This window comes from Protopterus annectens, chromosome 3.part1, assembly GCF_019279795.1.
Source record: "Protopterus annectens isolate FY-2018-M chromosome 3.part1, PAN1.0, whole genome shotgun sequence".
Lineage (NCBI taxonomy): Eukaryota > Metazoa > Chordata > Ceratodontiformes > Protopteridae > Protopterus > Protopterus annectens.
The window spans coordinates 804,647,962-804,672,764 of record NC_056732.1 but is presented as its reverse complement, the minus strand read 5'-3'; positions in this window follow the sequence as shown (position 1 = coordinate 804,672,764).

The following is a 24,803-nucleotide window of genomic DNA, read 5'->3' as shown; positions in this document are numbered from 1 at the left end:
ATTCAGAGTGGAGTTATCTGCTTATATAAACTAAGTACTACTTTTTAAAATCCATTCCTTTGTATAAAGCTAGATTTTGACTGCTCTTTACCCTGATGACTCTAAGCTACATTAGTTTGCTTGTCCATTCTTTTAAATGTGCTGGCTAAAAGAGTTTATGGGGTACAGCGCAAGTGTACTGAATGTGGTAGACTGCAAGATTGTTAAGGAGATTGAAGACAAAGCCCTGAGCTTATATTCACTGTATTGTTCGATACTATTTTGGTGTTGTGTGCCTACTGTATGTTTCAGTAGCCATGACCTTAGTAACAATACTATTGTAAAAGTGCTGTGTTCTTGTTCAGTTACACTTCTGTACTTGTGTGGGGAATATGTGTTCGGTATACTTACATGCCTGACATTTACTTAGAGAAAGAACAGAAGGTAGGGAAAGAATGTGTTCACAAATACAGCACAATATATTGTCTAGTAGAATGGAAATAGTGTAAGGTCCATGCAAGATCAAAGATGGTAAATCCACTATTTTCAAATCAAGCTGATCTATGGCTAAAAACAGGGAACAAAGTAAAAAATTGTTGCATCTGGTGGCACATCCACATCCATACATAAGCCAAAATATACAGATGCTCAGAATGAGGTGACACAATAGGCACTCCAGCTCCATGGCTGACAGTTCTTTGCTGCATGATGCCAGACAGCCCTTTCATGACCATGCTTAGGCTGAAATTGTCAGTAATGTTAATATGGTAGGTGGTCAGGACATAGCTTTGACATGGTCTGACATAGGGTCATGTATATAATTCATGTTGTCAATGACAGAGCAGAAGCAGTGACACAGGAACACAGGGCAACAGGAACTACTTCTTATAGACATGGAGAAGTTCCTGTCCTCACTTAAAGACAATACCATTTCCATGGAGTCATACAGTATGGTGCTAGATGGCAGAGTAGGGCTAGACAGGCCCAAGAAATTTTCAACTTCAGATGCCCAGGGTATGTAGTCCAATTTTAGATACCAATAGCTGGAAATTCTCATATCTTAGTCACTCTCACCTTCATTAAATCTGTCTGAATTATAGTATAAAGGTATATTGGGGATCCAATAGGTATGATCTGTACAAAGTATGACCAGGATAATTATTTCTTTCATGTTTATAGTTATAAAGATATCAATTTCATGAGTTGTGGTGGTGTTATGTCATACTTACACTGGATATTTTTTGCTTAGGTCTATTAACAGGTGATTCTTTATCCATCTCCAGAACTGTAGAACTGCCCCCATCGGATGTTTGAGAATCTCTAGTCTCTTATAATGATAGTGAGGATGAGCTGGTACAATTATGGGGTGTAGAGTATATGTTTGACAAAGGGAGTGTGATCCTAACTTCCCTTGCCCTACACAGACCATGGACACAGTCACTATGCCTGCAGATCCAAGAATTCAAAGATATCTATGAAAGGATAGGTTGATGGGGACACTATTGATCAGGGAAGTCTGGTGGCCTCCAGTAGACAGATGTCTGAATCTGGCCTTAACACTCATGTTGGTAATTGTGCTCACTGAATATAACTTGCTGAGGTTGGTCTGCAAGTGGCTACAACCCAGCATATGTGCAGGGCCGTCATGGAGGCACAAGCTAGTACCACCACAGCCATGGTGGAGACACTGAGGGTTATGCAAGATGTGCATATTGAACTACAGGAATGCATATCCCATATGTGTGATTTCTTGGGTAGACTGAATGATGCAAATTATCCCAACAAGTCATCAACTGTATCCGCAGTAATTTTTTTAGCAAGTCTCACTTCAGAGTTAACGATCAGTTACATATGATATGAGAAGTTACTATCAGATGTAAACATGGCCATAGGTTAAGAGACCCCATTCCCACAGTGCTAGCACTTGCATAATAACATCTGCTATGCAGATGTCTACTTCCCGGATGGGGATTCTTGAAGTCATGGTTATCCTCATACTGGCACATCTCTTAGCAGATGTCAGTTGAGGTTGTGTAGCACACTAGAATCTTCCCAGGGTTATGGTATAGTCAGTACAACTCAAGATAGGACCAGCTCTTGTGGTGGGGGAGTGAAAGGGAGCCTGTACCCTCCGTCATTCATATACTGGACCTGTACAGTAGGCTGAGCCACAGTGCTGCACCAAATGCTGAGTCTGTGACCCTGCAGGCACACACACAGACCACCATAATCCCTTGCACATCACATGCATTTGGTGACTCTGACACTTCTCAACATTAAACTCCCCCATACTGGTTCTGACATTAACCTTGAAAGCATTTTTCTTTCTGTATGTATCAGTGCTTGCACTCATATACTTCTTTGTGAAAAACATGCTGCTTTGCAGTCTCTTTTCCATTTAAGCATATGATGATAACTGCTCCTTGCCCATTATAAATTGTTACTTGAGTTGCCTATATCTGATACAGAGCAAGGCCAGCACATGTCTGGGCAAACATGACCTGGTGTTTTTACACAGTAGTGTATCTGCTTACCCCTGCTATAGCTATGCTGTTAAGTTGGATGTTATCTACTGTCTATTGGCTAGTGCTAAGGTATACTGTGCCACATCTCTCATATGACCATCTCCTGCTGCTGGTCCTCATCTGACTCCCCATATGACTGAGCATCTGCTGCTTGTTGTGTTGGAAACTGATTGGCCTGCAAAAGTCAATCCTGCAGTAACTGCTTCCTAGGTGTAATATTATACAAAGACAGGATTTTGGCACATATGGAAGGGTTATACACCAAGGCATCACCAAATTAATCCAGACAGCAAAATCATGCCTTTAACAGCCTAAACACATGATCTGTAATGTTCCTGCTTTGTGAGGGTGCATGGTTGCACCCATGGTCTGTTTGATTGTGTGAATTTCTGATGGTTGCTATCAAATTGTTTTCCAGCATATATGGCATGAACAACAAGGTGCCCCTATGGGAAGTCATTCCTCACAAACTGTTGGCAAAGTCCGCATATGTTTCAAATGTGGGAGTCATGAAAACAGCCAGGGTGACCTACACACACATTGTAGATAATGCCCTGTGCATTACAAATCACCTGGAAGTTGAAGGAGTGACACCCAATGCAGCTCATGTACCTCCTTCCCAGGTAACCAGGTGTCAACTTTATTTCAATGTGGGTAACGTTTATGGGCTTCCATTTATGTCAGTGAAATGGACTATATTATTTATTTATTTTTACATTTGTTAACCGGGAGAGTCCGACTGGATACATGTCCATTTTCAGCGGAGGCCCGGGGTTATATAACTCATGAACTCATGTTCTGATGAACTGTGTTGCCTTTTTCCTCTGGGGTCCATGTGAACCACATGTGTTACTTCCCATGCTGAAACATGATATCAAGGAATTGATAGAGTATTTTCAGGGCAGATTCCTGACATACCACCCCTGGGTCCCCAGTAGGTCAGTTAAAAGTCCTGTAGGTAATATACATAAAGCTACACAAACTGTTGTATCCATTGGGATAGGTACTACCCAATTCTCTTGGGAGGCTGTAAATCAGGCCAACACATTGTCACAATTTGTTGCATGGTGTCTCTGTCCGCATGGTACAGGTCCACTATGTCAATATCATGTAGAGCTTAAAATGTTAAGTGTCATCAGATGAACTGCAGCTTCTATTAGTGATGTTATGAACCAGCACATAAAGCATCTACAATGAGAGCCTCCTGCAGATACACATTTACTAATGCTGTAGCAACACCTAGCATAAATACAGAATCTACTCCAGCTGATCATGGTCATATGGTCAAATTCAAATATACAGTGAACACAGATCCATTGCACATCATTATCATACATGGTACCTTATTATATGTTTATTTACATACAGCATAGCTGACTTCATTATTTGGCCTAGCCATGTCATGTATCTGGATCTTCTCAATTGCATATGATCTGCACATGGTTGCTTATTGTGCAAATTTGCTTAGAGCTATGCTATATGAGAAAGTTTTCTACATCCAGCCCCCTGAGAAACATTTCCTTTTCCAAAGTTCAGGTACAGATACCTAAAATTTGTAATTAATTGTTCAATTAGAAGCATATCACTATGGAACTGTAAAGTACTTGTATACTAGTTCAAAATAACAAGATGAAAGTTGTAACTATAAACTAAATAACGAGACTTGTAACTCTGTTACACTAACACCCAGTTAATGAAAAGCTAGCTGTCACTATCTTCTCAAGTTTCATGACTTAAAGTAGCATAATGTACGAAGAAACAACATGTTCTTAATAAGATAGAATATGCTAATGCTAGACTTTGAAAAGCAGGCACTATCTTCTAAAAACAATTGCTAGTTTTGAGAAATGAGTTGAGAGCTGTTTTCTGGTTTACAGAACACACAGCAAGCAAATGATAGTCAAGACTTTGATTTGAAAATATGGCACTAGTTCTGTTTTCTTTGCTTTCATTGGTCATAATAGGTTTCTATATTAGTGCTTCGATTTAAGCAATTCATCTGCTAAATCTATACCAGTAACCGCTTTTGTCACAAGACTGGTTAGTTTTCTTGGTGCTCTGCCACTTTGGCAAACATTAATCGTCTAACAGTGTGGAGATGTCACCCAATCCTGTGTTGTGGCTGCAGATACTGTATCCTTGCCAACTTTCATAATGCTCCTTAGAATCTAAATTTGAGGCACTCACTAAAAGTGTTTTACTGTAAACTAAAACCTGCATATAGTCCTTGAATATTTTTTCTAGTGTTCTTTGCATTGCTTAATTTTGCTGACTGTTTTTTCCTTCTATAACTAAAGCATAATTTTGACTATAAATATAATAAGTATTACATTCTTTCCAATACTTAGTATATCGGACATTTTCCCTAATACAAATTGATGTATACACTTCAGTGAAACTGGGCTTTGACATTTTATATTAAGAACACTTAAAAGACAGACAGATGAAATATCTTAAATGTGGCAAAGTGCCATAACAGAGTCCTGCCCTAGAACTGTCTGAAGAACCACAAGAAACCTAAGATGTTGCAGCATTCCTCTCAGAGCAGCTATCAGTAAATGACTTGTTGAAAATTTAATTCTCTGAATGCATCATGTGGTTTGGGAAGACAACAAAATCTGGACAGATCATCCTTCTTTGAGTCATCTGTTCTGGAAGATGGCATTTAAACCTCTGTGGCTTTACTTATTCTAAATGTTGCTGTGTCTAATGTTACAGGCCTCAGTGGATGATTAGGATGACAGCTGATAGCAATACTGAGAACCTAAGACACCCTCAGGCAAAGTACAGATCCTAAAAATATAGAACAGTTGAAGTTACACCGTGCTTCAGAAATATACTTTCCTTTGCTGGAGTTTAAAGTAAACTGGGGGTTAAAACAAACTTTTTCTTTTTTTTTTTTAACAGAAACTTCCTAGCTGTTGGTTTATTGGTTATACTTATTAGATTATAAATTAAAAAAAAAAACTTTGGACATGACACATTTACTCACATATCTGGTTATATGCTATGTGCAGAACAGAATGAAAACCTTGTTATAAAATATCTTAAAAATAACACTTAATATACTAATGATGATGTGAGCAAATTGAAAATTACTTACATTAAGATTAAATGTTTGTTGAATAGCATATAGTTCTGTAAGGCAACAAGTCTTTGCAGCTGCATGCAGTTTGCTGGGAAAAGTTTAAATGTATAAACATTTTTAGATTTTTGCATGAAACCAGTGTGATGAGTTAGATTTTTATTATCAGTCTTGCATTTTTGTAATACACACACACACACACACACACACACACACACACACACACACACACACACACACACACACACACACACACATATATATATTTATTTATACAGCTAAAAACTGGAAGTGATCAGATTCAGATTTTGCCTTTTAAGTAGACCATAGTGTGAAATAAACTTGGAGAAAGGTGAATGCATTAAATAGTTTATCTTACAGCTGATTTTGCACTAGTTCTGTTTTCTGTGCTTTCATTGGCATCACAATAGACTTATAATACTGCTTTAGTATGAGAACTTAAAACGGGATGATGGCATACTTCTAGATGCATTAATATGCATGCTGTATGTGTTTCCTAGAATTGTAACAATAGACCATCCTGATACAATCTTCTAGTTTGTTAATTGGAAGTATAGTTTTTGCAGTGCATGTTTTCCATTCATTTGATATGTGGAATTCTTGTAACTGAACTACTGTTTAAGTCTTGTATACAAAGTTACGTTGCATATACTGTAGTATATAAGGTTTAGTTAACATACTGTCACAGAAAGCATTTTCTGGTAATCAATAATTACCTAAACAACTTTTTGAGAATTTCATGTTTTGGATGGATTTTTTGTTTGTTTAGTTGGCTGGTAGTTTTTTTCCCCCTAATTTATAGATTAACTAGTTATTTGTTGTCACTCTTCTTATACTGAAAGTCATCTATAGATATATATTTTCAGAGAATGCATTTTCAGGTGATCAATAATTACTAAAACAACTTTTTGATAGTTTTATGTTTGGATATCTTTTTTTTTCTAATATATAGATTATCTAGACATTTACTGCCACTCTGTTATACTGACAGTCATCTATAGTTTTGTACTGTCATGGAATGCACTTTCAGGTGATCAGTAATTTACCTAAACACCTTTTCAAGAGTTTCATATTCAGATGTCTTTTTATGCTAATGTACTGATTTCCTAGGCATTTTTCATCACTCTGTTATACTAACAGTCATCTATTGATTTGTACTGCACATTGGAAGCAATACTATAGCAGAAGTCCAAGCGCAGATGTTTTCATCTTAGAAAGAAAAAAAAATCAGCGCTAAATGGCTATGTAATTAAGATGCCTGAAAATAATAAAGTTGTAAAATCAGGTTCCAAATTTATTAAAGAGTAATACAGAAAAATTTTCAACTATTCCTTTAAAATGTCTTTTTAAAACGAAAATTGTATAATAGTATAAAATAGTTGCTGTTTCCATGTTCAAATGCTTATTGCATAGTTACAGTAAATCTACTGTGCAGTCAAATTCTACTGCACCTCAAACACCTGAAGGTTCAGTGATAAGATGTTTTACAAGTTATATCACAAAATGGAAGCAAACATAATGCAAGTTAAAATGTCAGCTATGTAATAATAGATGACAATGCAAAAATTTTACTTAATATATATCCCTGGGATTCATTAATGTGCATACATGATGTGCTAAGCCTACAGCATATTGTTCATGTTAGCACAATGTACAGAGGTGCTCACTGAATATGCAAGCTGCTAAGTAAGCCTACACATTCAGCAACATCTGCTCATGGCAAGAATACCTATTAGTGGCCGCAGACAGGAACAGAACATAAACAACAGGTTGCACATGCACACAACCTCAGTAAGGCAGCAAGTATGGACAGTATGATGCAAGACAAGGGCAAAAGAAGTCTCATAATTAAGAGGCAGGGGAAGCTAAACAGGGAAAGTGACTTAGACATTATTAGATAAGTACACAAACAGCAGCAATCAAATATTTCCCTAACTACTCATGCGCTCTGTTCACTTAGGGACACATACTTATATACAAATGAAATTCCGACAAAGTAAGTGAGAGGGACACAAAGCTAAACAGTGTAACAAAGAGGAGCAAATCGGATATATTTTTTAAACTGCTAAGTTAAGGTGACAGCAAGGACAGCCAATAAATTAGGGGATATATGCACATACTACAATTATTGCACATCAGATATTTATCCAAAAAGTAATCACTTATAATCAAAAGTATGTTGTATTCACCAACTATCATGTAAAACAATAAAATAAATGAACCATTCAGCTGTTGCCTTATGTTCTTCAGAGTGGGACATTATTTTGCCATTTGTTGTCAATAATAACCATACAAAGAGAATTGCAAAGTTAAACATCTATTAGACAAACGTGTTGTATATTAATGTAAAATATAAACATTAGTATATATAATTATAAAATCTAAATGTATGTTTGCCACTACACATTTTCTGTGGCATGTTCAGTAATATGTGTGTTGCTCACAAGATTATATTGAGAATGCCTAGCTACACCTGTGTGGCAGGTGTATGGAAATACTCTGCCATTGTAATTTACACTGTGCAACTGATCAAAAGTTATCAATGGCAGCTGCATGACTGATGTCAAAAAATACATACAGATTAAAGAAATGTTAAATATTTCATTGCTTCATGTGTATGAAGGAAATAATACTGTTGCTGGCACAACTGTGATAATCTTGAAATATGGAGAATGAATTGGGATACCTGTGCAATCATTTCAATACAGTAATTAAGTGATGAAAAAAAATCAGCAAGCTGTATGTTGTGAATTGCATTACTTTTGTGATTGTTCATGCATGCTGTGTATGTATCTAGCAAAATACAGAAGGACATGACATGTACACAAAAGATGTGTTACATTAACCAGGGTATAAACAGTATAATGATCTGATATACATAGTACCACTTGTATAACTGTAACAGATGTGACATGCATATATGCAAAATGAGGCACAGTTATATGGCATATGCAAACATGTATTCCCATAAATCAAGGCACAACTCAAGTGAAGTCAGCCCTCCTAACAAATGGGTTGTTTGTCTCTAAATGCCATGAGGTATATCAGTTTATTAATTTGTCTTATTTGGAAGTCTAGCTGGGCACAAAGCTTCCTTTTTAGGGCAGGCTCAGGGAGAAAAGCTCCAGTGCATGCACCATGCAGTATAAGCAAAATATTTTAGGTTATATAATATCAACAATGTGAGGCAGAATACAATTAAAATACATTTTGCAATGTGAAAATAGATAAGATAGTAACTATACATACAATAGTAAGGCTTTTTATACTAAATATGTTATACAGGTATAGTTGAAAAAATCAGTATGCAGTAGGATAGATGTTACAATAAAGATTACTGAGTTATTTACAAAGGGCAGATAGCAAATTTAATTTTGAGATAAAAGTAAAATGAGAGGCATAGATAGAAGGTAATGTGGAGGAAGACAGAGTGATAGTCGGTAACCTAGCAGAGAAAAGCAGAGGTATAACAGAAGATAAGGAAGAATGCAAATATGTTATACTTACCCTGGAGATGTTGATAGAGTCAGGATGCAGGGGGGTGTTTTCTTATATGTGTTTTGAATGCCTGCTGGTTTTCAAGAAGCCTGATAGCATGTAGGAGGGCATTCCAGAGGGTAGCTACAGAGTTTGAGTATAAGGAGGCTCCCAATCAATGTTGGTCTTTAGTGACAGAGAGAGGTCTGTCTTTAGTGTGAAGATCTTTGGTAGGGTGGTAGTGTTTAAGCATGCCTTTTACTGCCAGACACTATTATGGTAATATTAGAGTAAGAGTTATTAATACCTGTCTATAGTGGAGATGATATTATTTAAGTCAGCATGTCTAATATGCATAGGATGAATTTATGTGTATAAGACAAATGGATAGGTAGTTAAGACAACATTAAATTCTATGCCAGAATTATGGTGTTAATAAATCAGCTACTTGGAAGTTACAATTATGTGAGTATGATGCGTTTGTGTTACCGTAGTTGATGATATGAGGTGTGTCCTTCCTGGTGTAAGTGCCACTCCATACATGTTGACTTAAATAAGTGCATCAAAGTGCATGTGTGAATGCAGTATATTGTAACTGACTCATGTTTATCCCTTAAGTGAGATTTGTTAAAAACATTACTAAGACCTGTATGACACTACAGTAACCTATCCAACACCTACGTGAAACATTAGCATATATTATTAAGTGATCTGCTGAAATTTTACATTATACATATACCAGCTGTAGTATGGCCTGTGAATAATTTTGTTATTCTCTGTCCATACATCAATAAATGCATTGCATGGATGATGACAACACCAAATATCCACAGGCTAATTTTGTTACATTTTGACAAAGAACAAATGACAAGAACTATCTCAGGACATTGATTATTTAATATGCTTTATGCTTATCAGCATGCATCTGCTCCATCATTATGCTAGGTATGCTCAAAAGATGTAGAACAAAGACTGAATAACATCAACTACCCAACACAAAAGTATCATAACACAAGCCCACTCACACTTTCTGATGATTTTGCAGCATGGGACATGTTAAGAAATGATTTATAAGCCCTCATCGCCTATAAATCCCTAGAGTAAAAACAAGCAATTTACATTTATATGTAAATGTTTGTATGAAGTAATGCAATATGATCATTTATACCGGGGAAACAAGTAATGCCTGTAAGCATTCACTGACAGTATTATAATGTTTGCACAACCCTCAGTGCAACAGTCGTGCCACATTATTATGCATTTCAGTATACAGTCCTTCTGCATTCATATGTCACAACCAGCAACAAGGTGCATAGCTGTTTCTAGTTCTGTTTTACAAAACCTACATTTTTCTGTTTCTTCCAAATTTTCAATGAACTTTGTAAACCAATGTGTACATAGTCTACTATCTTGGGACACCAATATTAACCATTCATCTTTTGCTTTGAATTTGCTGCTTCTTAACCATTCCTGTGTTCGATCCTGATCAACATGAAGTTGTTCCAGGGGTTTTCTGTGCTTGCAACTATATTTATGCATTTTCCACATTTCTTGCCTTCTCATCTAATCCTTCACCTTATATTCTTTCTTTTGGTTTTAGCACATTCAGTTGCTCCTGATTTTTATTTACTTCTGGTTTGATTTCCATTCCTGCATGATGCCGATATGCTTCTGCTACACTAAGCAGGGAAGTCATGTTAGATTTATTCTCCTTGTGTTTCAAAACTTTCACTATGTTTAGGTTTTGTGAGGTCAGCAGATAATGTATGTAGTCCCACAATTACAGATCTATACATGTAATCAATTTCAAGGACACCCATGCCTCCTTTGGAACAGGGTATGCCCTGATTTTTATAAATCATTTGATGAGCATGAAGCATCCTTCTTTTTTTCTGTCTAATCTATCCAACATATTTTGGGGCAAGTCAGTCACTCCAAAACTGTAAGTTAGCACAGGAGGAGGAAATTGTTTTATAGCTTGAACTTTGTTCCTCGATGTCAACACTGTTTTCAATATTAATTTAAGTCTTCTAAAATATTCCTTACTGAGTTTTATTCAGATTTTTTCATATTTCATTGTTGATCCTTCATCAATTTCCAAATATTTATACACCCCCTCTTGCTCAAGTTCTTTTATATCACATTCCTGTCCCAAAGTGATGTTTTCTTGGTGCTGCAGCTTTCCTGCTTTAAAGGTTGCTTTTGCACATTTATAAAGACCAAATGACATTCTTATATCATTTGAAAAAGTTTTGAGTACTTGCAGTTATGCTTTCAGCTCCTCCTATGATGAGCTACACAGTTTTAAATCATCTGCAAAGAGAAGACGAGAAGTCTTTACAGTCTGTAGTTTTCTGAGACCCAAATTATACCCATGACCTAATCAGTTAACAGACAGCTTAATGGGTTAAGGGCAAGACAAAAGATCAGCAGTGACAGAGAGTCAGCCTGGAATATCCCCCTTTGAATTTTTATCCCTGGAATAATAATTTATCCTTTATCATGGGTTAAATGCAGTGGTTTACCACTGTTTCATGGTTACTGTGATGTAGTTTATCAGTGTAGGGTGTATCTTATACATTTTTAAGCACTGTTTTATCCATGAATATAGGATACTGTCAAATGCTTTTCTGTAGTCTATCCATGTCATACTTAGATTCTTCCTCTTTTTACAGTTCTCCACTATGACTTTAACAACAAACGATCCTTTGTTCCATATGACATTCTTTTATTACCCTTTTGTTCTATTGCCATAATTGAGTTTTCTTCTAAATGACTATAAACTATGTTGGCATTAAATCCAGTGAATAGTTTATAAGTCATTGGAAGGCAAGTTATTGGTCTATAGTTTTTAGGGTAGCTTGCAGGTTCCCTCTTAAGTAAGAGCATTGTTTTTCTCTTTTTTGATTTCCCCAAGTCTTTTGGGTTTCTAATACCATGATGGGAATGGACCCTATTCCTAAGTCAAAGTACTATTAAAGTTCATGAAATTAGAATTGTTTCAATCTTTGATGTCTCCTGAGTGGAATTGTACATGTTGTTGAAACCATATTTACCAGACACTAGAGGCAAGCACACAAGATCAACACTGTTGGATTTGAACCATCTACATATCAAGTTACAGAATCAAGAAAATGCAGTATAAACTTCAAGCACCACACAAGAAGTCTGACTTTTACAGTGAGAAAGTACACTTTTGAAAGGATGACCTTATCAGTATGCTGCATAGAAGATGCATATAATAAAAGTGGAAGAATTTGATGGGGGAGTCCTCTTGCAGTTTAAATGTTTCTCCTAAGTGGAAATTTACACATCATATGCATGTTTGAGTACAGTCCTACCTAGCACTACACACACACACACACACACACACACACACACACACACACACACACACACACAAAATAGTCAGTCAGTGCTCCATTTGAACATCTAATTACGCAGCCTAGAGTACATTATATTAATCACAAGCACCTCACAAGGTGTGTTAAAGAGAAGCTAGTGTGCTTCCCAGGTATGCATGAAAAGGCATGTGTACTGATAAGCAGAATTAACAGCAATGTGTTGATCACAGGTAATTGCATACTGCTCAGAAAACTCATCTGCCTTGCTATTCATGTACATTTCAGTAGTGTGAGTGACATGTATGGGCTTAACAGTATGGAGTTTTGATGATAATTATACTTGCAAAACAGCAGATTGACAACCAAACATTCATGACTATTCCACTCAGGGTTATTGTTTGCAAATAGTAATCACTTGTTGTGTCATTTTCAAATGTATTTCTTCATTCTTGGACAGTATGCAATGTAAATACAAACAGATAGGCCAAAAATATGACAGTACGCTATTTTAATACCACACATTGAACAACATTTCAAGTCTAAATGTGTTTGAGTGAAGACATCTTTACATATTGATGTGTTCAGTCAACATCACAGTGAAATCTAAATATCATGAGTACATCAGTATACTGAAGTAATACAAGCCACTCATGTTACTTTCTTTTTTCAAAATCAGTCCATGAAGTACACTGCTGACAAGCTCATTTGCATGACTGATGGCAAAGTATTAGCGAATGCAAAATTATAGGTGCATAGGTTCATAGGTAGGTACTAGGCTATCGGCCCAAGGGCCTAAGTAAGCCTAGCCAAAAAGGCTCCTTGGCTTACGCCACCCAAGAAAGTTATTTTCCTGTGCCCCTGTCGAGCAGAGCCACAGAACTGATCCCCAGGGTGTATTAACTGTTTCCCTTCTACTCATCAAGATTTTTCTTGAAGAGTGCTAATGAAGAACTTTGCTTGACATAGATGGGTAGCTTGTTCCAGAGTATGGGAAGTCTCTGGGATAGGAATCTATCCCTCCAACATGTCCTGTTTATTGTGGGGACAAGGTTTAGGTCCCTAGAGCGTGTATCTTGGAGGGATTGGGATTTCTTTAGGTGTAGCATGTACAACAGCTCTGGGTTTGACATAGCTTTATATGTTATGCAGAGATCACCTCAGAGTAGACGATATGCTATGGAGTAAAGCTAGAGTTTTTTGAGATGGTCAGTGTAGGGCATCACTTTTGAGGTACTTCTGTGGCCTTTCCTGCTGCTGCAGATGTCTTGTGAGGTACATTCCAAAAGGGGCATTGTACTCTATAATGCAGGGGTGGCTCATGCTATTGGATTGCAGCCCCCCCCAGCTGTAAAACATGAAAATAAAACAAAAGAAAATAAAACAAGAATGAAAAATAAATAAAAATAAAACCGCGAGTCAAGAAACATTGCACACTCGCGGCATTCCTGATATTTGGACTGCTGGTGAACCAGTCTGGAGCATGCACACAGAATCCAGACTGTCTCCACCAGCAGTCCAGATTATGAAGGCAACATGTAAGTCCAAATTTTCCCAGCAGTCTATGCAGTTAGAGCTGCATAGACTGGAAGGAGATCGGACTGCAATGTCTACAGGCAGGCTGAAGCTGGTGCTCTCACAGGAAGGATAGGATGAGCAGGCTGAAGCTCTCATGGGAAGGAAGGGATGACAAGTTGTTCTCGTGGTTGAGTGAAATTCCTACTAGGACATATTCCGATGCAACGTGGTGTGTGTGTGTGTGTGTAATGCCCCAGCTGATACATGGTGGTACTTTGGGTCCAAGTGACAAGAGCCTGAATTCCCTACCCACCACCATTTGCAAAAAATTTGCAGATTTTTGCCTCATATTTGTTCTGGTCTGTTCCTCATAAAATCTGTGGTTTCTGTATTTTTGTTTCTTAGCACATCCAGTAGTGCAGTGGTGCAGTGATTGCATTGTTGCCTGACAACTACAGGTTGTCTGGTTTGATTCTTGGCTGGGGTGCCTTCTGTGTGGAATCTGCATGTTCTTCCTGTGTTTGTGTGGGTTTGCTCAGGTGTCCTCGATGGATAGTTGTCCCTATTTTTTGGACTGTATCCCCCATTATTGGATTCGTTCAGGTTTTTTGTGCCAAGGTTGAGAGCTATGGTGATAACTGAACTCACAGAATATGTTTGGGGGCTGTATTCCCCCATTATTGTTTTTTTTTTCAGGTGTGTTGTGCTAAGATGTTGACAGCTATTGGGAGAACTGAATACACTAAATGGTAGCCGTTTAAGTTTCAGTCATCCGTTCTTTCATAAAGCAGATGATTTGGCATAGTGGTGTGTTGCTCTGACTGTTTTGCACAGGGTCCAATACTTGGCAGTGAAATGTATGGTGGTAACACAGCATTTTATTCTAACAACTTATCAACATTATACAAGCAATGTTTAAAATGTGTCCCTGGTTTTTGGTTCCCCCCCCCCAAATTTATTTTTTTCCAGATTTCTTGTGCTGCAAAGTTCAGAGATACAGCTGAGTGTCAATCAGATTTTACATGAAGCTGAGAGCTGCAGGGGATGCTTATGCCAAGTCCACTTGCATTCTTAATAGCACAATAGGTAGTGTACTTACTTTTGATGCAGAAGGCTTTGGGTTCTACTCCCAAAGTAAATAGATGCATTGCAGTATCTGCACTGTATTGTAAAGGGGGTGGATGCTGTAGTCCTTTTTGGTGACGATACCTAGTAACTATGAACCTGTTATCAGTTTGCCATCCGTTCCCTATTGAAATATTACTAGCTTATCATTTTTTTAATGCAACTTAGGCAATTTATTCCTCAATGGCAACAGGCACTTTATTTGTAGATGAAACAATGAAATATAAAGTTGTTTGCAAGCAGCAACCTCTTTATTAGTTACAGATTTCTTTAATGTGGAATTATTTAGATGACTTTTACTTCTTCAGAGACTGTGCATATTTACTGATACTGGTGGACTGTAGAAGTTTGAGTAGACGTTTATGATAGAAATGTTCTGAATTGGGCAGTTTTGTCGTTATTGGTACATGCATTTTGTTTCATTGTTTACTGGAAAACTGTTCAGAATTGGGCAATTTTGTCATTATTGGTGCATGCATTTTGTTTCATTGTTTACTGGAAAAATGTTCAAAACAAATGATAAAATGCCCTCTAACAACTGTACTATATTGTACAAGGAATATAAATTAATACAATCAGGAAAGTATATCAAAGGCCACGTGTATGTTTCGTGTGCAAGGGGCCTATGATTTGAAAACAGCCCAAAGTTAATCTTTATCTGCCAATGGCAAAATGTATTTTCTTTGAATGTGGGTTTCAATGAATGTAAGTTTCAAGAGCAGAGAAGTTTTAATGCTAAGTCTGTTTTCATTGTGAGATTGCATTGCTTTATTTAGCAGATGTCTTAGTGTTTGTGCTGTAAAATGCAAAATAAAACTTTCAAATGAAGTCCAAATCATTGTAGAAGTAAAGCGGTATGCACATTAGTGTTTATGGTAAATGAGGTGAAATAGCCAAATAATGGTTCATTGGAATGGTTGCAGGGGGGAGGATTCATTCAACCATGATTTTGTGAGGGGGAAGGGTGGCAAACTCAAAGACTGCCCTGGTTGAACTATACCTCTCAACTGTCCAGATTTTCACAGAATGAATAGATTTTTGCTTCTTATTTTTGGTTTGTTCCTCATGAAATGTGTGGTTTTCTGGCAAATAATTTAAGAATTAAGTCACTAAATAATGACAGACACCGAGTTTCAGACTTCATAACCTTCAGAAAAGTGCATGCTAAAGCAATATCTGCTATTCTATCAATTGTCTCAGTTTATACAACAATTTATAGTACTGTTTATATGTTCCCCCAGTATATTTGGCCTTGTCCAGATTTCCTGCATTAAAAGGTTGAGAGGTACGTGCAAATAAATTGCTTTATAGAATTAGGCATATCCAAACCTCTCAAGTGTCTCTGATTTTGGCTCAGAATGTTGCTCTTCCCCTAATAATCCCACCGCAAAATGGCAATTTTGGAAGAAAACGTGGAGGGCTTACAATTAAGAAATAACTGTAATAATCAGAGTTATAGATTACTTTTATTTCAGAAATGCATGTAGATTCATTTATTTTGTCAGCTGCTCAAGTTCTAATATTAAAAGTGTCCCTTCTTTGACAGATTCCCAGCTGTATTGTGTAGCTATTTTATATTTTTGCATCACATTTCGGTCCATTTTTTATAAAATTGTGTTTTTTTGGCAAATTAGTGGCAAATCATTAAAGGCTGAAGTTAGAAAATAATGACAGACATTTGAGTTTCAGATTTCATACCTTTCAGAAAATTGATACTAATGCAAGACCTACTATTCTATTATCTTTCTAAGTTTATAAGAGCAATATTTAAAAATTGTATTTATTTTTGGGCCTTTGTCCCACTTCTATGTATGGCTTTGTCCATATTTCTTGTTCTGAGGTTGAGAGGTATGACAAATGTGTCAGGGCCATCACAGTCATCCAGAGACATTTCAAAGTGTGACATACTTGTTGCACCCCACTCCCCCATGTAGTGACTCTGGGTGTGTCCAAGCAAGGCAAGGAGCAGTTATGCAGTGTAAATGTGTAGAGTATCCCCCCATCCAAGGTAGACAAGTGCTACTTTTATTCTGTCCTTAATTTTGCAGAATGTTTTGGTTTCTGTCATATTTTATACTGTTGATTTATGCTTATTGATTCTCGGCTGGAGTGTGGGGAGTGCCTTCTGTGTGGAGTCTGCATGTCCTCCCCATGGTCGAGTGGCGTTACGAAAGACATGCATGAATGGGCGTGCCTTCATTGAAGGTTGGGCGTCAAGCTGGCAACTCGCCACCGTAAAAATCTACTGCCAATCATTAGCAGACCGGATTTCCGCTGTGGCGACCCCTTACTGGGAAAAGTCGAAAGACAAACAACAACAACAATTGCTCAGAAAGTGCCTGTTGCTCTGTGTTTAAGTAGCAGTGCTTTAATGACCATCAGGTAACTTGTCTGAGATTGTAAGATGCAAGTAAGCTTTAATAAGCATACTGTTAAAGAATTGCCAACATTGAAAGCCTTTCTGTTGTTGCCATGCAGAGAATACTTACATAACTAGATAATGTATAAGCCTTGGTTATTGAAATGCATATGACAGTATTTGTAATAAAGGACAGGATTACATTATTTTAAGAAGCTCATTACATTTGTTGGAGACTTGCAGTCATCTTTGCAGGCTTTACCTGTAAACCAAACAGAATGCCAATCTATCATGTGTGGTCCATTACCTGAACAGTAATCCCTTAAGCAATGTATCTTGAGTTTGTTTCTTGTTTGCTTTTCATTTTTTACTTTGATCATGTTTTCCCCATGAAACAAGTAGATAGTTGTCAGGCAGCAGGTCTTTTTTGGATAAGAAACATTTTTACAAGTGGGGGTATCACAGAGATTGCTACTTTCAGCATGTTACTTGGTACTTTAATAAAGCTGAATATAAATTATAATTAGAACTGCAGTGCATGGAGAAGTGGTTTGAGTTGAGTGCTGCTTGTTTTTCTTATACTTGATTTTGACTGGCATTCCAGTAATGTATTTAAAAAATAATTTATTTTTTCATGCCTCACAACCTTTTTGTTTCCATCTAGATATTAAGTAAGCTGTCATGCAGCCAATGCATTGAAATATTTTTTTTCTTTTACACTTCATTTTGTCTTGATTGAACTCTCATAATGACGGTTTGGCACCCAGGACAGCATATTTAATTAAAGTTACAGTTTTTGTAGATTTGAGCATAGCTCCTCCCCTTTCTAGTTGGCTGCACCCCTTCCCATTGACCCCACCCATTCAGCTGTCTCCTGTAGCCCCCCTTTGATTTGAAGTCACCAGCCCCCGCTGCTATAATCGGTCTAATGAGTATCGAGTAGAGGGGAACAATTACCTCTTTTTTCTTGGACAAGAACCCTTTTGTGATGAGGTGTGCCACGTAGAAGGCTTTCCTGACTACTGTGGTGATGTGATTATCAAAGGAGAGACTATTGTCCACCTGGGTCCCAAGGTCTCATATCACACATTTGGCATCAAGTAGACTGCTGCCTATGTGGTAGTTCATGGGTACAGAGTTTTTACCAAAGGTAATGACAATGCACTTTTTGGCATTGAGCTTGAGGCTATGGCTCTGATACCAGGCACCTGTCTCAGTGAGGCCCTTCTGTGGGATGTCCACATCCTTTGGGAACTTGACTATGGCTCCTAGTTTGCAGTCATCTGCGAACTTCATTAGCCAAAGGCCTTCTGTGTTAGCCTGTACTTCAGAGAATTAGATACTAAACAGGAGAGGTCCCAGGACTGAACCCTGTGGTACTTCACTTGTCACTGGTTTGAAGTCAGATTTGGAGTCTGCAACTTTTACAGTGTGGGTTCTGTCAGTGAGCCAGTTGGCAACCTGTCTTGTGACGTAGGGATTTATACCTAGTTTAGTGAGTTTAGCTATAATTCCAGGATGGAGGGTGGAGTCAAAAGCCTTGGTGAGGTCAAGATAGGCTATGTGAATCACCTTACCCTCATCTACAGCTTTGGTGACTGCCTCAGAGAAATCGATCAGGTTCAGGAGACATGATCTGCCTTTCACAAACCAAACTGGGTAGGTTCTAGAGTTTGGAGGTTACTAATGTCTTTGTTTATGAGTTCCATGATGATACATTTCATGGCCTTACAGACCAACCTGGTCAGGCTAATAGGGCAATAGTTCCCGGGATCAGTGGTGGATCCCTCTTTGTGGAGTGGGATAACTGTTGCTGTGCATTATTCAGTGGGCACAAAGCCTGATGTGAGGCTATAATTGAACATGGTGCTTAGGTGGGAAGCCAGTTCGTTCTGAAGTTCATGTAAAACGCAGCCTGGGATGTTGTCCGGTCCCATGGATGCTGTGTTTTTGGCTATAGAGAGTGCATCTTTTATCTACATAGTTGTGATTACAGGGACTCTGCATTCTTCCTGTATAGATATGGGCCATTTAGGGGGTGAGGTGGAGAAAAGTTAGAACTGAACCTATCTGCCAGGATGTTGGCAATATCAGTTGGTTCTGTAATTTTCATGCCTTTGTGCTGTAACTCAGTGCACATCTGGTTGTTGTCATTGAGATTCTTGGCAAAGCTATAGAATGCTTTGTGGTTGTCCCTAGAATCAGTGGAGATTTTGCTTTCATAGCTAGCTTTGGAGGATCTTATGAGGAATCTCAGCTTCTTACTGAGGCTGACCAGGGAACTCCTCCACTCATGGGATTTTACTCTCTTTTGCAACAGTTTCTTCCTTCTGTTGTAGAGTTTGCTTATGGCAGGGGACCACCAGATTGGCTTCCTTTTCTTGGAGGATAGCATATTGGTTCTGTTTGGGATAGCACGATCAATGCACTCATGTAAGTGTTTTTAGGTTCATAGGTTCATAGGTAGGTACTAGGCTATCTGTCCGAGGGCATTTATAAGCCTAGCCAGAGTGTGTCAGCTTTTGCCGCCCCATTGATTAATTAACTGAGACTCTGTCAAGAAGAACCAATGAAGTGATCCCAGGGGTGTATTTTCTGTTACCCATCCACTAAAGGTTTCTCTTGAAGAGTGTTATTGAGGGGCTCTGCCTAATGTAGTTAGGAATTTTGTTTTAAAGCATGGGGAGTCTCTGTGACAGGAATCTATCCCTCCAGCATGTTCTATTTATTGTTGTGGCAAGGTTTAGCTCACTAGAGCGAGTGGCTCGCAGTGACTTGAATTTCTTTAGGTGGAGCATGTTCATCAATTCTGAGTTGGACATGGTTTTATACGTCAGGCAGAGATCACCTCTGAGTAAACAATATGTCACTGAGTACAGTCAGAGTTTTTCCAGTCAGGCTGCATAGGACATATGTTTGAGGCCAGTAATCCTCTTGGGGAGGTACTTTTGTGGTCTTTCCAGCTGTTGGAAGTGTCTTGTAAGGTACATCCCAAATGGGGCATTGTACTCTATGATGGGTCTGATGAGTGACAAGTAGAGGGGCACAATAACTTCTTTATTTCTAGATGCAAACCCTTTAGTAATTAGATGGGCTACATAGAAGGATTTCCTAATTACTTTGGCAATATTCTTGTCAAAGGAGAGATTACTATCTACCTGAGTCCCCAGGTCTGTTATTACCTCTTCTGTATTAAGGTGGCTGCCACCTATGTGGTAATTCATGGGTGTTTTCTTTTTCCTAAATAGGATGACTATACATTTTTTGGCATTTAGCTTCAGACCATGACTTTGACACCAGGTGTCCGTCTCAGTAAGGCCCTTTTGGAGAATGTCCATGTCAGAGTCAATTATGGCTCCCAGTTTGCAGTCATTGGCGAACTTGGTTAGCCATAGTTTTCCTGTGTTTGCCTGTACTTCTGAGAAGTATATGCCGAACAGTAGGGGTCCCAGGACTGAGCTTTGTGGGACACCACTTGTGACTGGTTTAGAGTCGGACCTGGAGTCCACTGTTCTTAATGTGAGAGTTCTGTCTGTAAGCCAGTTGGGAACCCATCTCGTGACGTAGGGGTTTATTTTCAGGTTGGTGAGTTTTTCTATAATTCCCGAGTGGGGAATGGTGTAAAAAGAAATACCAAAACCAAAGACAATGCTGTCTGGTAACAATAAAGGCTGTCCTCCTTGATATATGGAACCCACAAAAAACTCGATGAGTACTATAGCACTTAATTCCAAAATGTTTAATCCAAAGAATGACCAAGGTATAAATATGAAAAATAAAAAGACAAAGACAACAAGTGGATTTAGCGAGCTTTCATCTCATAACATGAGACTTCTTCAGAATCCACACTTTTGAGTTACCAACTCATTTAAATGTTCTCTCATAGCTTCTCATTGGCTGTTGGTTGGCGCTCAAATCAAGTAACCATATACAAAACTTATAATAGTCAGACTCATGATAAATAGCATGTCTGTGTTCATAACAAGTGGTATAGCGTACAAATCATAACTTCCCATAATGGCCTATAAATACATTACTCATAATACTAAGGAAATAATTGAGGCAGTAAATAAAACTCTCTCAGTGAAAAGAAATATTAGCTCCCTAATATACATACAATATGTAGAACACTATGAACTTTGAAATTCACAATGGTAATCCATATCCATGACATGTAACCTAATCTCTAAAAGTGTTATAAATAGTGTTGATGTAAGTTATAAATTCCAGCTAAAAAATGTATTATTGAATATAAATACATAAATTAGACATATTAAAATGTACCCAAATAATAATAAAAATATATAAATATTTATATATCTAAAAATGTATTTGATAAATATATATGATATAATATATATATATATACATATAAACTACCAGTATCAATATCAATACATGAATAAATAAATAAATGTATAGGTTAAAACAAATAAAAATATATAAATATATATATATGTAAAAATGTATTTGATAAATATATATGATATGATATATATATATAAAAAACTACCAGTATCAGTATCAATACATGAATAAATAAATAAATGTATAGGTTAAAACAGTATAGACACTGTATAAAATTAATGTCATAAAATATTAAATTCATATTATATTCATATTAATGTTTTTCTTCGGATTCAAGGACAACAATTTTAAGGCTGGTTTAATGGAAATGTGGTCATTCATTCCTAGATGGGTACATGAATCCAATCTAATTTGCCAAATCATCTCTCGGTATTCCAAATATATTTCACAATCGCCACCCCTCTCTCTCTGCTTGACCTCCTCCAGTACCCAAAATTTTATATTCATATTGTTGCATTTGAAAGTATGCCTAGATAAGGCATTGTTCACATTCTTTTTGTTGATATCCCTGACATGTTCGTAAATACGACTCCTCAAATTTCTCTCAGTTTTCCCCACGTAATATGCCCCACATGTCTTACAGTATGCCAAGTATACCACCCCTTTGGTATAACAACTAGAATATGTGTAACACCTCAGCTTTAAACCAATGTTAGGGATATACAATACCTTTTCACCTAATATAAATGGGCACTGGGCACATCTTCCACACTTGTGGGTACCAACATTTGTACATGCCCCCTGATTTGTATCACCTTTTTTCTTTTACAAAATGTTTTTCAAATTCATATTCCTCCTGAGGCTATGTTTTAGTGGTTGTTGAAATATTTGTATTCTAGTGGGTATTCTGTTAAACATGTTCCATACTTCATTAATACTTCTTTTCATCCATCCTATATCATAATAATAAGTTAAAACCAATTGTGGGATATCAAAACCTCTTCTCTCACTTTTAGTATGCATATAGTGGGATATCACCCTGTTCTCTTTGTTATTATTTGATCTATCTATATCATGCACTAAGTTGGTATTAACTCCAGTTTCTTGCACCAATAAAGGTTTGTACTCAGTATCTCTTTTCTTTATAATTTATTTTTTAATATTCTCTACCATTCTCTCTGGGTATCCTCTTTCCATGAACATATTCTGAACAATATTAACTTCTTTAATAAAATCGTTTGGGTCTGATGTCATCCTTGACACCCTAATCATTTGGCCCTTTACTATGTTCTTTTTAAGATAGTGTGGGTGGTCACTTTCATAATGTAAGTATGAGTTGGAGTGGCATTCTTTTCTATAAATAATAGAGCTATAGTTCTTCTTTTCATAATCTTTATCTATCCTAACATCTAAATAATGTATCGCATCTTTATTGCTTTCAAAAGTAAATTTTAAAAAATCAGTACTGTTGTTCAGAACCTCCATAAATTCATTGATGGTTTCCTGAGTACCGTCCCAGACTACAAAAATATCATCCAAAAACCTGTAGTATCTCACTATGTTTTGTTTGAACCTGGACTGGAAAACATGCAGTAGTTCCCAGTACAACATAATAATGTTGGCATAGATGGGGGCACAAGCTGACCCCATCGCCACTCCATCCAACTGGTGATATATTTCTCCCTGAAGGTAAATAAAGTTGTATTTCAAAACCAACTCCATGTGCTCCAGTACCAGTTTAAATTCATCTGCATTCAACATTTGAAAATCTACAAGCATTTTTTCAAACCATTCTAGTCCTTCATTATGGGGGATAACAGAGAATAAGTCTTTCACATCTATAGTCACAAACAAAAAATTAACATTAAATGGAATGGTTTTAAATTTTTCCAAAAAATCCCAGGAATCAACTAAGATGTGTGGATATTTTAGATGAAAATTTTTTAGTTTTGTATTAACATAAATGGCTAAAGGTTGGGTATTGGATCCCTGTGATGTCACTATTGGTCTCAGGGGAGGGTTATCTATTTGCTTGTGTATTTTCGGAATTCCGAAAATTGCAGGTATAACAGGTTTGGCTAGCTTTAAAACATTGTACAATTCCACATCAATTAATCCTTGTAGTAGATTATCTTCATAGGTTCATAGGCTCATACTAGGCTATCTGCCCTAGGGCATTTATAAGCCTAGCCAGAATGTGTTTGGCTTTTGCGACCCATTTTAAATTTATTTTGCTATGCCCTTTTTCGAGGTTAGTATACTGTGCCTCTGTCTAACAGTGACACAGAAGTGATACCCGGGGTAAACCTACGATCTCCCATCCACTCATCAAGATTCCTCTTGAAGAGAGTCAATGAGGGACTCTGCCTAACCTGGACTGGGATTTTATTCCAGAGTGAAGGGAGCCTCTGGGTTATGAATCTGTCCCTCCAGCATGTCCTATTTATTTCAGTGCTGAGGTTCAAGTCCAAGGTAAGATCAATCTTTTGATATGATATATTTAATTCATTCCTGGATATCATGCAGTATCTATTGTCAGTGTTCAAAATTTCTAACATCCTATTTGTATAGTCCCACTGATCCATCAGGACTACCCCTCCCCCCTTGTCAGGTTTCATAACCCTAATATTTCGATTGTTACTCAACTGTTGTAATATATCTTTTTCTTGTTTACTTAAATTATACCTCTTCTTCTTCCTCTTACCATATTAATCTCTTAAAGTGTTGATAACACAATTTTCAAAGTTATAAATATCCTGTAGTGGGGGGGGGGGGGTTGTAAGTACTTCGTTTTTTTAGAAAATTCTCTTTTTTAACCGAGTGGTCATGGAATACCCATGCTAGATTTAAACTCCTAGTGAAAAGTTTGATATCCAGGACTATCTCTTCAATTCTAGATGTTTTTGATGGTACGAAAGTAAACCCTTTTGTAAATAATTTGAAAAAAACATCCGTCACCTTCACCTCAATGTAATAATAAATATTAAAATTATTGTGTGTGTGTATTATTTTGTGACTGTTTTCCTTAAGAAATTCACTAGAACAATCTTCTTCTGTAGTGTTCA